This window comes from Pipistrellus kuhlii, unplaced genomic scaffold (assembly GCF_014108245.1).
Source record: "Pipistrellus kuhlii isolate mPipKuh1 unplaced genomic scaffold, mPipKuh1.p scaffold_m20_p_12, whole genome shotgun sequence".
NCBI classification, from domain to species: domain Eukaryota; kingdom Metazoa; phylum Chordata; class Mammalia; order Chiroptera; family Vespertilionidae; genus Pipistrellus; species Pipistrellus kuhlii.
Window position 1 is genome coordinate 49,550,899 of NW_023425427.1, and position 14,935 is coordinate 49,565,833.

General features: G+C 36.8%; 1 pseudogene; it reads right to left on the minus strand.

The window, feature by feature from the left end:
- Positions 1-306: 306 nt before the first annotated feature.
- LOC118716729 lies at positions 307-558 on the minus strand (annotated as a pseudogene).
- Between the last annotated feature and the right edge of the window lie 14,377 nt (positions 559-14,935).

The following is a 14,935-nucleotide window of genomic DNA, read 5'->3' on the forward strand; positions in this document are numbered from 1 at the left end:
ATACAGTTGAGGTAAGGACATTTTTCTAATAATTAAAAAAAATTATTCGGGTATGGTTTTAAAAAATTATATCTATCTATCTATCTATCTATCTATCTATAAAAGCCTAACTATCTGAACAACTGAATGATTGATCAATGATTGGTTGACCAGGGGATAGACTCTCAATGCATAAGATCGGGCTCCCTCCTGTCTGGTTGGAGCCTGCGGGTATTGGGCTGAAACCCGCTATCTGACAACCACAAAGGAGTCCCGGATTGTGAGAGGGTGCAGGCCAGGCAGAAGGACCCCACAGGTGCACACACTTCATTTGCCACCTGCAGCACCTTCAGTTTTCTGCGCATGGTCTGTTTTGGCATCTCCATTTTCTGCAGGGTTATTCCCATCCTTGCCAGTATCAGCCTTGTCCCTTTGGGTACCCTCTCTCCCTTCTTTGCAGGACCGTTTTAGGCTTGGGCTCTGGCTTTGGAGGAGCGGGGTTAGCTGATAACCTGGCAGCTCTTCTCTGTGGTTCACCTTGGCTTTATTTCCTTCAGCATCCCCTTCAGGGATGGCCATGGTGGTGGGATGTCAAGGCTGGATGCCGGGATGCAGCAGCGCCTCGCTTTAGGTTTGGTCAGCTCCAGGGTTCTTCACCTCTATTCACACTGATCTCATGCCCCAATTTTTCCTTTTTTGTCATCCTTAGGCCTCGCTGATAATACCTCCTCTGGCAGCTGGTGCATTAAACAATTGCCACATTAACAGACATTAAATATTGCTAATTATTTTCAACAAATGCCCTGGGATGGGTCAGTTTGCACAGAGTGCTCTCTGTCTCAGCTCAAATAAAGACGAACTTGAGTACGGTGGTTTTCAGGGAGCTGCTCCACAGGTCAAATCATGATATTCTCTGGGGTGGGGGCTTTGGGGGAATTCCAAACTCATCCTTCCTTCTTTGGTGATTGCTAGGCTCAAGGGTTTCACAGCTGCCTCTATTGTGAAGCTGGTTTTCAAGGCCATGCAAGGCTGGGGAGAAGAGACAGGATTAGGGCAAATTAAAATGCCAAAAAATTTGTTGTTCTTATCAAATTCCAGCTGCTTTTCTTTCTTAGTGGATTATTGCAAGGCTTTAGGTAATTTTGGAGTTCTGAAAAGTTTATTTTGATCATTTTTGCCAGTGTTCATTCTTACTGCTTTTACAGAAGGCACATTTTCAGAGGCCCCAAGTGCCATTCTCCGAGTGCTCCGATGTATTAAATGCTGATTTCTTTTCTAACTTGGTGTTTTGTTGTGCTGCATTGGCCTGGCCAAGGGTGAACCTAAGTGGGGCCAGTGAAGGATTTAGAAAAGACAGACAAGAAAAGAAAGCAACTACATGTAAATAAGAGGCTCAAAAGCTTCATAGAATTGTGTCTATCTTTACTAGTTAAGAACATATAACTAGTTCTTGGTAGCAGTGGCATCTAAATGTCAAATATGGCTTGCCTTTGTATTTTCTACTCTCAGAGTATGCCATTACCCAGTAGTAGGCACTAAATTTATCGAATAGATAAAATGAAAAGGATATCGCTTTTATAAATAGTACTTGCACAAATAATGAATAATAAAAAGTAAATTAAATAGTACACAAGTAAAGATTTAAATTAAGCAAATGTGCATAGAGACATTTTATATAGCTTTCACACTCAGAGAATGAAAGCATCCTACACAATCTTGCCTTTGGGACTCAAGACAAGTAATTGTCCAAGTATTTTATTTAGCTATATATACAATCCTGAGTACTTGGTAAGCAAATATTCATAAAATTGTAATTTTTGTTACTAATCCTTAACTTTGAGTTGGCATCTATGAAGTTTATTGGAAGAATGCAGAGAGTATATCAGTCCCTTTAGAAAGTGTATGAATTTTATCAGTCAAATGTGATAGTTATTTTCCAAGAATTAGGGCATCTCCTTATTTAGTTTTGTGCTTCTTGTTGGGTTTTGGTGATGATCATGTATGCTATTCACATGTGCGATTTGCTCACCCAGTCCAGTCACTATTTTCAGAGATTACCTTTGTGTTCTTCCCTATTTCCTACCCCTATTCAGTAAGAGATTTAATAAAACAGTTATTTTGTAGCATATTTTACATCTGATTTGAAATTTTAAAATGTTACTCTTTTTTTTTCAAGACAGACATGTAGAGTGTGAGTCCAGAGTATGCATAGAAAAAAAAAAATGTAATTGAAATACCAGTACCACCAAACTCAAACATCTTAAGCCAGACGGTTCCTCTAGCTATTTATATTACTTGGTATATATATATATATATATATATATATATATATATATATGTAAATGGACCTAGAATTATTTGATAATTGGCATCAGTAGTGCTTTCTCTAAGGACCATAGAGATTCCCAAGTAAAAATTGGAGGAAGACTAATGTTTTTTAAGAGAAAGGAAGAGGGAGAGAGATGAAAACATCAATGAAGAGAATCACTGATGGGCTGCCTCCCATCACACATTACTTAAACTTTACTCCAATCATTAGTAACACTCATTACTATTTCCTTTTTGTTTTTTTATATTTAGTAAATTTTTTTGTAGAGAAGTTAAATATTTTGGCATAGGTCATACTACTAATATAGAATCACAGTATCAGCCTTGGTCTGCCAAATACCCAATTCCATGCCATAGAATATTCTCAATATACTTTCTTTAGAGTAGTGTAAATGCTCAGATTAAGGAGGTAAATTAACATTTTTATGAAATATAAAATATTAAAGAGAACATTTATGTAGTTTTTAGAATAGCAGTAGTTGTTCAAGAAAGGCAGCAGTAATATCTTTCCCAGATGTTGATAAGTAAGGAAATAAAAATCAGGCAATATTACTTTCCCTCATGCTACTTCTCCCTTTGCTCAAGAATTTAATTTAATATTGTAATTGGCTATAAAACAAAACAAAACACCTACATAGGGGCCCATTTCTGCCATATAGAATGGCTACGTGTCCAAACATAAAGGGCCCAATGACTACCTGACTTAATAAGGCCATTTATTTCTTCAAAGGGACACTTAAAATTCTCATTATGGCATATGGTATTTACTCTAGAGATCCAGAGTTCTACTTGGAGTAACTCTTCAATGATTATAACATTTGTTATCTGCTGTGTCTACTAATTTCTTTGGCCCATCCGGACCCACTCTCCACTCTTCCCTCTCTTGTTGGTGTCCAGGGAAACTGACCTTTATGAAATATGTCAATGTGACTTCCTGCTCTCTGGCTTCCTGTTGGGATTCCCAAAGGCAGTCACCAACAGGAGATTGGAGGGCTGTAGGATAATAAGATTTGGATATTTCTTCTTCCTGATCTGTTTCCTGCCATATCTCCATAAGGTTGCTTGAATCTAGCCACAACAGACCATGGCTGCTGTAGCTGTAGTTACTCTATTCAGGTTCCAGCAACTTCTCCTTCTGTATTTTTCTTCAGACCTGGGAGTAATAGCAGCTATAGCTTGCTGATTTCCCTTATGCCTGTCTACAGTTTCGTAAATAGTACCTTTGTTATCCCCAGAGTGTGAAATCTGTTTCCTCCTGGGAGCCGGACTGATATACAACTGAATACTGAGCAGCAACATACCAGCCTGTGAACCTACACAGAACAGAGTGTGGCTCTTAACTTATGGGAAGATACAACTAACATGCAAAAAAACAGACATCAGAACATTTACAATGAAATATACTAATACAATTTAATATAATATTCCAACAATAAGTGTGGATATGGAATAAAAAACGAGTTAGTGAGGTTTATTGAAACTTCAAAAATATGTTTTATAGATTAAAGCTAAATATATATATATATATATATATATATATATATATATATATATTTAAATTGCTCTGAGTATCAATTCTAAGCACTTTTGCTCTCAAGTATAACGCAAGACCTGAATTGGATCATATTTGATATAAACACCCAGAATTGATTTCAGAATATAATAAATGAGAGCTGTTCTCTCCCTAAGACGTTGAATGAAATTTGCCATTTGAGTGCCTTTATAGAATTTGACTTTTGCTGGTTCAGTCCTTTGGAAATTGACCATTTAGTGATACATTCTTTATGCAAATTCTTCTTTGTGTGGTGCAGTTCGTAGGGAATTTTATCTCTACTGGTACAGTTCTTATATATATTTGACCAGTAAAATCCTTGGATGTGTGTGTTCAATGGGATAACTAATTACAATATTCAGCAAAGTCACAACCCATATCAGATAAAAGACTGGAACCCAGAGTTTATAAAGAACAATAAGAAAATAAATAATTGGCCGAAACCGGTTTGGCTCAATGGATAGAGCATCGGTCTGCGGACTGAAAGGTCCCAGGTTCAATTCCGGTCAAGGGCATGTACCTGGGTTGCGGGCACATCCCCAGTAGGGGGCGTGCAGGAGGCAGCTGATCGATGGTTCTCTCTCATTGATGTTTCTAACTCTCTATCCCTCTCTCTTCCTCTCTGTAAAAAATCAATAAAATATATTTAAATATATATATATATATATATATATATATATATATATATATATATTTTTTTTTTTTTTTAAAGAAAATAAATAATTGAATTTAAAAAATGGACACATGTTTTAAGTAGACATTTCACCAAATAGGTACAGGAAAAGATGCTCACCATCATTAACAAAGAAATGACAAGTTAAAATCATGCTGAGATACCACTACAGAGCCACTCTCTGGCTAAAATGAAAAAGATTGACAATAATTAGTGATGATGGGATTGTGGTACAATTGGAAATCTCATATGTTGATAATAGAAATGTAAAATGATACAGCCACTTTGGAAAAAAAACATTTTTTTATACAGATAAACACACATCGTCATATGATTAGCAATCCCACCTCTAGGTATTTAACCTAAAGAAAAACAGACTGTTTCACACAAAGGCCCATGCTCAAATGGAAGATTACTCATAATCAAAAACTAAAAGCAAGACAACTATCGATAATAAATAGTGTTATGTTCATACAATAAATGCTATTTAGCAATAAGAAGGAATGAACTGTAAACACTTGAGGGAACATGGATGAATCTCAAAAGCATTATGCTAAGTTAATGAAGTCAGAGATAAAAGACTACATACTGGAGGATTCCACTTATATTTCATTCTAGAAAAGGCAAACCTATTGGAATAGAAAACAAATTAGTGGTTGCCTGGGGGTTAGGAGGATGCTTGACCACAAAGGGGAACAAAGGAACTTTGCCAGTTGATGGAAATGTTCTGATTTTTTTTTTAAATTTTATTGATTATGGTATCACATAATTGTCCTCATCCTCTCATTCCCATCCCAAACCCCTCCCCACATATGCCTCCACCCCCCTGTTGTCCATGGCCACTGGCTAGGCCCATATGCATGCACATAAGTCCTTTGGTTGATCTCTCCCCCTCACCTCCACCCTCCCCTACTTTCCCTCTGAAGTTTGAGTCTGATCACTGCTTCTCTTTCTCTGGGTCTGTTTTTGTTCATCAGTTTATATTGTTCCTTATTTCCTCTAGATGTGAGAGATCATGTGATCCAAGAAATACCCTTGTAAGAACCGAAACTGAGTCAAGCCATAATGGTTATGCTGAGAGGCAAATGAATCAGTCTGTAGTGAGTTCCTTTCTGGGCCAACAGTTCTTTTGAGTCCCAATTTCAATGTCAAACAGTTTCTTATGTGTACATGTCAGTCATGATATTTCTTCTGATTCTTGCTTGTGGTGCTGTTTACATGACTGTCCATTTGTCAAAGCTCAAACTACACTTAGCAGAATGAGTTTTATTGTATATAATTATACCTCAATAAAGCTGACTTTAAGAAAAAAGAATTCAGCGAAGTCAGCTTCTTGATAACGGATGGGTATTCATTTACTCTCTGAAGTTGTTGATAATATATTTTAATATTGGGTGTATTTCAGTGTAATTAGCCTTATTTGGAATTCCCAGCTCCGAAGAATATAAGCTTATTTATTCTTCTGAATAGCATGTTATTAGAAAAGTAGAGCAAGCTAATAGAATTTATTGTTTCTGCTGGAGAAAACCTTACTTATTTGCTCTTGTGTGACAGATACTTGTGCATATTATGAATGGTGGGTAAAGATGAAGCAGCTGAGAAATTCTAGGGAAGGTGGTAAGACTAGAGTCAATGGTCCTTGAAAATGATAATTTCCAATTAAGGAAAATAAGCAATTCAAAGAGCTCCCTCCAATAAAAACCAGTTTTGCATAAATCTAAGCAAATCAGACTAAGGAGTTCTTTTTGGAGTTACCTGGAAGAGCTCTGGAATTAACACCAAAAGGACTCCTTAGTTATATCTCAGTAAAGCTGAGACGAAGAAGAAAGCTATGGAAATCACACACATTCATGTGCATTTATTTTTTGTATTATGTTATACCCACTTTGATGGATAGAAGGAGACAAGATTTCATAAAATAATTTCTGTAGATTTCTCAGCATTTGATTAGTTTCCAAAGCTTAAGCTGAATTAAAGTAAGATTTTTCAGTTGGCAATCCTTGTTCATAAAGATGCCTTGGCGGTGTTATTTTTTATTGCATGTTGTATTTTCAGATGCCTCCAACCTTTTCTGAATCGCCAACAAACATGTTTTTATGATTGTGTATAATTGGGAGAATTATAAATACATATATTTTGCTATAATCATGCCCTTAAACAAGTTCTGAGTGCATTCTACAGTCTGTGATAGTTTATAGACAGTCTAAAGAAGGCCTGCAACTGTTACCTAATGAGTCAGGTTCTGCACTTAGACCAAACATCTCTGTAAAAAATAGCTCATCCAACTTTTGTTTGGTTATTTCCACTAGAAAAAGCTATTTATCAGTAAGTTTTTGACATTACCTGGAACTTCAATTAAATTACTTAAAGAAAAACTGAATTTCATATCTTTGAGAAGTGGGTGTATTAAATGCCATAGATTTTTATTTTGGGTGATTCATTCAAATTAAAATGGTTGAGAGCCTGCTGATAGAATCCAAAAGGAACTTGGCACTGAGTCTAGTACACTTTGAAAAGATAGGATCTTTGCAGATTTTATTAAAAGTTGTTCCCCTCCTTTCTGCTTTATCATCCAGTCATTAAGACAATTGTTATAGGAGAGCATGGAAATTGATCCATTGCTTACCTCAGTGGTCCTTTTGTGAGCTTCTGCTTATTACAGAAGTACACAAAAGGATCGTTAAATATCATTAAATTAATGATACTTCTGGCCGAAACCGGTTCGCTTCAGTGGTAGAGCGTCGGTCTGCGGACTGAAGGGTCCCAGGTTTGATTCCGGTCAGGGGCATGTATGTTGGTTGCGGGCACATCCCCGGTAGGGGGTGTGCAAGAGGCGGCTGGTCGATGTTTCTCTCTCATCGACATTTCTAGCTCTCTAGCTCTCTCCCTTCCTCTCTGTGAAAAATCAATAAAATATACTTTTAAAAAATGATACTTCTGGATTTTTTAGAAGGATTTAGAAGATATATTATTTATTAGGCATTTACACACATATCCTACCTTCCCTCAAAGAGTTTATAATAGGGGAGTAAGACATACATGTAAGTACAATGTAAGGCAGAAGATGAATTCAATGAAACTGGCCTATATCAGTTTCCTGTTCAGATCAGTGAAAGCATAACTTCTGAGGCTCAAAGCTAATGGGAGCTTTCTGGAAGGGGCTGCATTTGGACGGTGCCTCATAGGTGACAGTGGCCCAGCAGGGGAAGGCATTCACCTCATAGGGAAGGACTAGCTGTAGACACAGGAGTATTTTTCATGTGTATGGAGCACTGGAGTAGAGCAGTTGGGCTTGAAATAGAGTTATCAAATGGGGAAGCAAAGTGAGACACAGGATACTTGGCTAAGGAATTTAGATTTTATTACACAGCCAGTGGGGAAATAATTGATGCCAATGCAGCCATTGGAGGACTCAGTTTTTCACAGAGAATTCCAGTTGTCTTCAATGAGGGGTTTTAAGAAGTCATTTAAGTTTTTATTTTTCTTCAATTCTTTCCCTCTCTCTTTTCTCTGATATGCTATCTAACATGTCAGAAGTAAACTTTTCAAGATTTCTAAGTTATGTATAATGGCAACTCAAATCTAATCAGCCTAATGATTTATTGAACTATCAATATGTGCAAGACACATTGTGCCAATTGTGAATTATTCTAAGCCCTTTCTACCAAAAATCCCAAATGCACAATGCAAAGCATCTTACCTTCAGGGTTCCAGAGACACAGCCCCAAAGAAGCCACCAGTACATTTCCTTAATTTTCTTTTTAATTTCACATATGATTTTTTAAAATTAAAAAATGTATCTTTATTTTTGAAACTATTACAGATACCCCCCCCCCCCCCCCCATTGATTCCCTGTACCCTGCTCCCCACTTCACTGGCCTTCACTGTACTATTGTCTGCATCCATGGCTTGACTTTTCACATGTGATTTTTGTTTCTCCCCATCTCTGTACTCTGCTGGAGCTCATTGTCTGAATGACTGATTGAGCATTTAGCATACGCTTCCATGTACTGATTAATATATATATATATATACACACATACATACATACTAGAGGCCTGGTGAACGAAATTTGTGCACAAGTAGGGTCCCTAAGCCTGGCCAGCAATCAGGGCCTATCGGGGCCTTCTTCCCTTGGCTACTGGCTGCCATCCAGGGCCTTCCTTCCTTCATCCTGCGCCACCCCTAATGGTTACTACACGTGATAGCAAGTGGTGAAACTTCTGATTGGTCAAACTCCTGGTCATTGAACTCCCAAGGGGACAGTTTGCCTATTAGCCTTTTATTATATAGGATATATATATTCAATGGACTAATATATATATTTATATCTTGTCTTATCAACCAGCACTTAGCACAGCCCTTTGCTCACTATGTCTTGCTCCTTAGTACATGTTGACATGGGGATTTAATGGCAAATATGTGGATTGTAGGCTTTGGTTCAGATGTAATGGCTTTTGGTGAATGGACCTGGAATAATGTAGATGGATCCAGTTTGAGTTCTGGCTTGACCACTGACCATCTCTGGGAGTTGCTTAATATCTATTTCAGGTTTTTTCTTTTTTTAATCTAGAGGACACCAAGTAGACTATGGTTGGGAGAATTGTAAAAGATTTGCTTTGAACAGGAGCATTTTTCCTTAACATGGTGATCTGGATTCCTCTAGCCTCCCCCATCCAGATAAGATTTTTCATTTTATAGTATATTTTTAATTTTCTTCCGTGGTAGCACAACCCTTGTCACTTTTTCCTACCCACTCATTGTCAGAGCCCCATATAATTTAAAAATAGAGATGTTTCTGCTGTGTATTTTTATGCTTGGGTGTTTGGGGCCAAGTGGGTGGGAATACTGACACCTAAATTGTCACATTTCAAAGCGAGTCTTAGTAAATGTATAAAAACTGTAAAATAAAAATAAAAAACCAAACATTTTTATCTGCCTAGAACTATCACTCTTTCTTTCTCATAAGTGTACCTCCCAAATGTTCAGGTAGCTGTCCCCTGCCATGTTGTCTGAATGTTTCGGAGGAAGTGACCACACCCTGCCTCCAAGGTTAGGTCCTGGTTGTCTAAGGCTCATCAGTCTTACCTTTTATTCACAGATACTGTGCGTGAGGACAGGCCAAACCAGGCAGCTAAGTCAGTGTCTTATTCAGAAAGGCACAGGGAGCTCAATGTGGATTAATGAAATGCAAGGGGACAGAGTTGTTTAGAACTTAAATACTAGGTTAAGCCTGTTCTGAGGCCTCACCTACCTCTTGATTTGCACTTATGAGAGTTCAAACCTTATGGTTTAAGTCAGTTTGCCTTGGTTTTTTTGTTTGTTTGTTTGTTTGTTTTTGTTTTGATATATTTTATTGATTTTTTTTACAGAGAGGAAGGGAGAGAGATAGAGAGCTATAATAGAAACGTCATGAGAGAGAAACATCGACCAGCTGCCTCTTGCACACTCCCCACCGGGGATGTGCCCGCAACCAACGTACACGCCCCTGACCGGAATCGAACCTGGGACCCTTCAGCCTGCAGACCGATGCTCTACCATTGAGCCAAACTGGTTTCTGCTTGCCTTTGAGCCAAACTGGTTTCGGCTAGCCTTAGGTTTTGTGTTACACACATCTGAGAACATCTTACATTTCCATACCATTTTAAAATTAATATGTTCCCTGGGGATGAAAATGTGCTCTAGCCCAGGACCACCCAATTGCGTATTCCATTCAGTTTATGCACTAAATGCACATGTTCTATGTCAGGGTGGCCCAGTGAGGTAGATACTGTCCACATGTGGTTATTGAGCAGTTGAAATGTGGCTATAAAAAACATCAAGAACCAAATTTCTAATTTTATTCACTTTTAATTAATTTGCATTTAAATGGCCTCATGTGACTAGTAGCTATCCTATTAGATAGCACAGATCTAGACCAGTCAGCCTTCAGATTGTTGAGACCACACTGCAGCATTGCTCCAAAGCTGTTTCCAAGTGATCACTAATAACTATTCTGAATTAGCCTGAATTGTATTATATCATCCTAAAGCAAAATAAAGTTCAGATTTGAATACACTAAAATGTCAGTGGCCTCTCTCTTCCTCTTTCTGTATTAAAAATTTCCTACTTGCTGAGATTTATATTTCATGTAATAGGGACTATAAGAAGAATAAATATGTGCCTATTCCTTGCCAAATAGTCTAAGACAGTGGTCAGCAAACTCATTAGTCAACAGAGCCAAATATCAATAGTACAACCATTAGAATTTCTTTTGAGAGCCAATTTTTTTAAAACTTAAACTTCTTCTAACACCACTTCAAAATAGACTCGCCCAGGCTGTGGTATTTTGTGGAAGAGCCACACTCAAGGGACCAAAGAGCCACATGTGGCTCGCGACCTGCAGTTTGCGGACCGCTGGCCTAAGACAAACACACACAAAAACAACGCTGAATAACCAGAGCAGTGTGTGATGATGTGTATATGTCTGTAAATGCTGAACGAGTTAGGAGGAAGGTTGGGAAGCCTCACTCACAATCTTGTTAATGTGGCTTCCTAGAAAGGATTGCAGTGACAGGTATAGAGATACGTTTCTACTAAGGAAACACTGTTTCAAGGCATTTATCATCCTTTTGACGGCCTTTCCCATTCTCCCCCCCCAATCAAGAGGCCTCAAGTAACATTATTAGCATTTTATTACCTTCTTACCAGGAGAGAAACATATAAGTAGATGTATGCCTTTTCTGATGAGTCTGCATTTTGATTCACTCTGTTCTGGATGGCCCTTTCTTTTCCCTTCCCTTTTCCTCCTTTTCTATTTTTCTCTTCGCTGTACTTTCCATAGACATACCTACAAAGCATTGTGTCTTTTTCCATTCAAGAAATTCCTAACTTTGATACTGTAGTCATAGCATGGAGGGAACACAATTTTCGGTTGAATTTTTCATTCTCCAGGTCGCTGCCAATTACTGTCAGGAGCAGTGGTGACTTTTTGTGAGGGGGATGATTGTTCATTAGAAAGTGGCCTGAAACAATAAATTCCCTTCACACAAACCATTGAACTATCATGAGATGGTAACGACTTTCTGTCACTCCCAACAGAGGTCTCATCCAAACTCCTGACCCAGAGGTGGAAAGGCTTTGTAGCTCATTAGTGATCCCCCTGGAGCCATCAAGTGCCAAGTCTCCAGTCACATGGAGCCTCAAGTGAAGAAGTACTGTGCACCTTTTAGCATTAGCAGTGTTTTAATGGCCAAAAAAAAAAAAAACCCAAAAAAAACCAACTTAAAAGTAAGAGTACACATTTTCAGTGTTTTCTGTGAGGCTAGGGGGACCATGTTAATATGACTCAAAATATTTTATCATAATTGCCTTATGTTATTGAAACTTTTGTGAAATCTTCGTGAGGATAGTACTCCAATGAATGGCAGAAATGGATTTCCTCATCTATTCTGGGACATAAAATATCATTTTGTGAACTCACAACTAGTTTGAGGGGAAAGGGATAGTACTAAATGTTGGACTGAAGATAGTTTTGCTTATATGATCAGGACCACTGAGTTTCCTTTACCTTTTCCTGAGTTACTTAAAAAAAACACACCTGTAGTTTGAATTTAAATGAGAAAAAAGAACAGAATCTTTAAACGCAGTTTTGCTGTTACTAAGTTATTATAGCAAACGTTGGTGCCCTAAGAATGCTCTTTTAGCTCCGTAAGCCTGGTCAGGTTTTCAGGTCTCGGCAAGGTTTGGATTTTAGATTATGATGAAATGTTTTGCTACTTCAGTGAAAATAATTTAATTATTATTACCTCTTTCTCTTCATGTTTAAGCTTGAAGCAAAACTCTATAAAGCAATGGGCAGATTTTCCAGACAGGCAATCATTTCATTTCAGTTTTGGGGCCTATCAAACCAAGGCATTATCAATTTCATGCTTCCAAGCATATACATTATCTATGGTTCTCTATACTTCTAAAATACATATTTTTGTGTGAAATGATATGCTTTAATGTAAGAGAAAGCAGAGCAATTGAACTATTTACTAAATACAAAGATATATTTATCCCAAACAATATGTAATATGCATAATGGAAGCATTAATCATTTTATATGGAATTAAGGATCTTTAATGATTCTATTACAGCATCCCATTTTAAGTTTTTATTTGTTGAAAATATTTCATCATGAAAATAAGCTTGATGGCAAAATGCAAGTGAATATGAATAGTTCCTTATCTTCTTAGCTTATTTTTAATTGAAAGTTAGTTATTTTAGGCCCTAGTGATTTATATGTTTACAATTATCCAATTTTAATTGAATTAAATGAGAAAGAATTTAGCTCAAACAAATTAATATATTATAAATTTATGTTTAATAGTCAAGAGATAGCTCAAGTTGACATGCAATTGTTGCAGCAATTTAAAATTCTTAATAACTTCTGAAGACAAATCCTTTTGAAAGTGGCAGACATGTTAATGATGATCTTCCGTTATCACATCTCTATCATAGCCAGCACTTTGTAAGCTGATACTCTCTTTGCTAAACTGACCAAAGTCAATATATACTCCAATTATAGCAGGATGAACCTGACAGCTTGTATCCTCTTCCTGAAGGCTGTCTGCCCCATGGTGTGGCCTGTACAGACAAGCTGCCAGAGCTTCATTAATAGCTGGGCTGCTTTTCTTCTGGTTAGAGGAAGTGGTGTTTGTCTGGTAGATCATCCAAAGTGTTCTGTGGTTTCTTGCATAGGTTAAATTTTTTTTTATTTTGAGTTATATTTATTTTCCTCTAAAATTCAGAAAATTTAGCCACTAGTCAAATATTTTCACTTTGTATAGTTTGTTGTGCCATTTTCTTATTGCGTCTTCATCCCTAGAACAGTGCACTGTGCTTATATTAATTACACACATTTCATTTCAAAAGCATTTTCAGATTTTATACCCTTATGAAAACACTTGAAGTTAAATTAAAAAGATGATATAGTTATCATTATTTAATCAATAAAATATTGGAAATACTGTAGTCGGAGGATAATGATTTGCCATTAATTAACCACCTAGTTATTGGTGGAATTTTTCTTGAAAATATATTGCTTTTTAAATGGCCATGCAATTATTATTATTATTTTTAATGAAACCCAAGTCCTCTTCAGAGAATAGATGACTAAATTTGCACATAGTACAACCTAAGTGTCTTATTATTCTCTTTAGGAGGCCATTTTAGTCACATCCATGAAAAATGTCTAGTTAATTTTTCTCTTAGGTCTTTTAGCACTCACAGACATAGATACACAATAATATATTGCTCTGTATTGTTCAAGGTTCATTTTGTATGTGTTTGTCTTCAATTATTTGGCAAGGTATAGGGATGTGCTTTTTGTCCTATAGCCCCCATTGCATGAAATCTAAATCTGAGCAAATAGAAAACTTTCAATATCCATGCATCCCATTGACATTTAAAGTCATCAAATCTGAGCTTTGTTTTGATTTACAATTGTTTAATACTATTTAAAATAGAATTCAGATTAGTTGTTACTGATTCCTCTGGGACAGAGCTTTGGAGGAATGATGCAGAGTGGTACCAACTATCTGAAGCTTGACTGGTTTAGATCTGTGCTAGCTAATCAGATAGCCACTAGTCACATGAGGCAACTTAAAGGCAAACTAATGACAACGAAATAAAATTAGAAATTCAGTTCCTCAGTAGTTCTAGCCACATATCAGTTGCTCAATAGCCACATGAGGACAGTGGCTACCTTGCTGGGCAGCACTTATACGGGATGTTTCTATCATCACAGAAAGTTTTACTGGACTGGACTGGTAGACTGCATTTTCATTCCTCTGTTTATATTTGATATTAAACCATAATGTTATCATTCTCTATAATGCTAAAAATAAAATAAATAATTGGGAAGTATAGTGAATGCTAAGGAAAACCCAAGATCCAAATACATTAGCGTCGGGAGCTTGTATAAGGCATGAGTCATAAAATCTCCTGTTAGTTTCTATATGTAATGTATCTATTTTATATTTCTATAATTTCAGATACTTGAAAAATTAGATTTTCAGGAGTTAAAGGAAATTGGTGGCTGTTATTTTTTGCAAAGAAGATGATATTAATAATTTGGTGTTTTTATAACTTGAGTTCTAGTGGATAGGAAAAGGCATGAATATTAATTATAGGGTTCTTCTGGGATCACTCAAGCTTTTTAAAAAAATAGTACATACCTGCACAAGCACAAACCCAACCCCTATTTAATAGACAAGGTCGTTAAAAACATCTAATATCTTAGAGAGATACACTCGCTCATCAAAATATTACACCTGGAAGAGGATACTCAGATCTGCTAATTTACCAGTTTGAAATATTGTCCTCTACATTGTTCTATTTATGATGACCTAACTGAAGACAAAGTTTAGGGGTTTTGG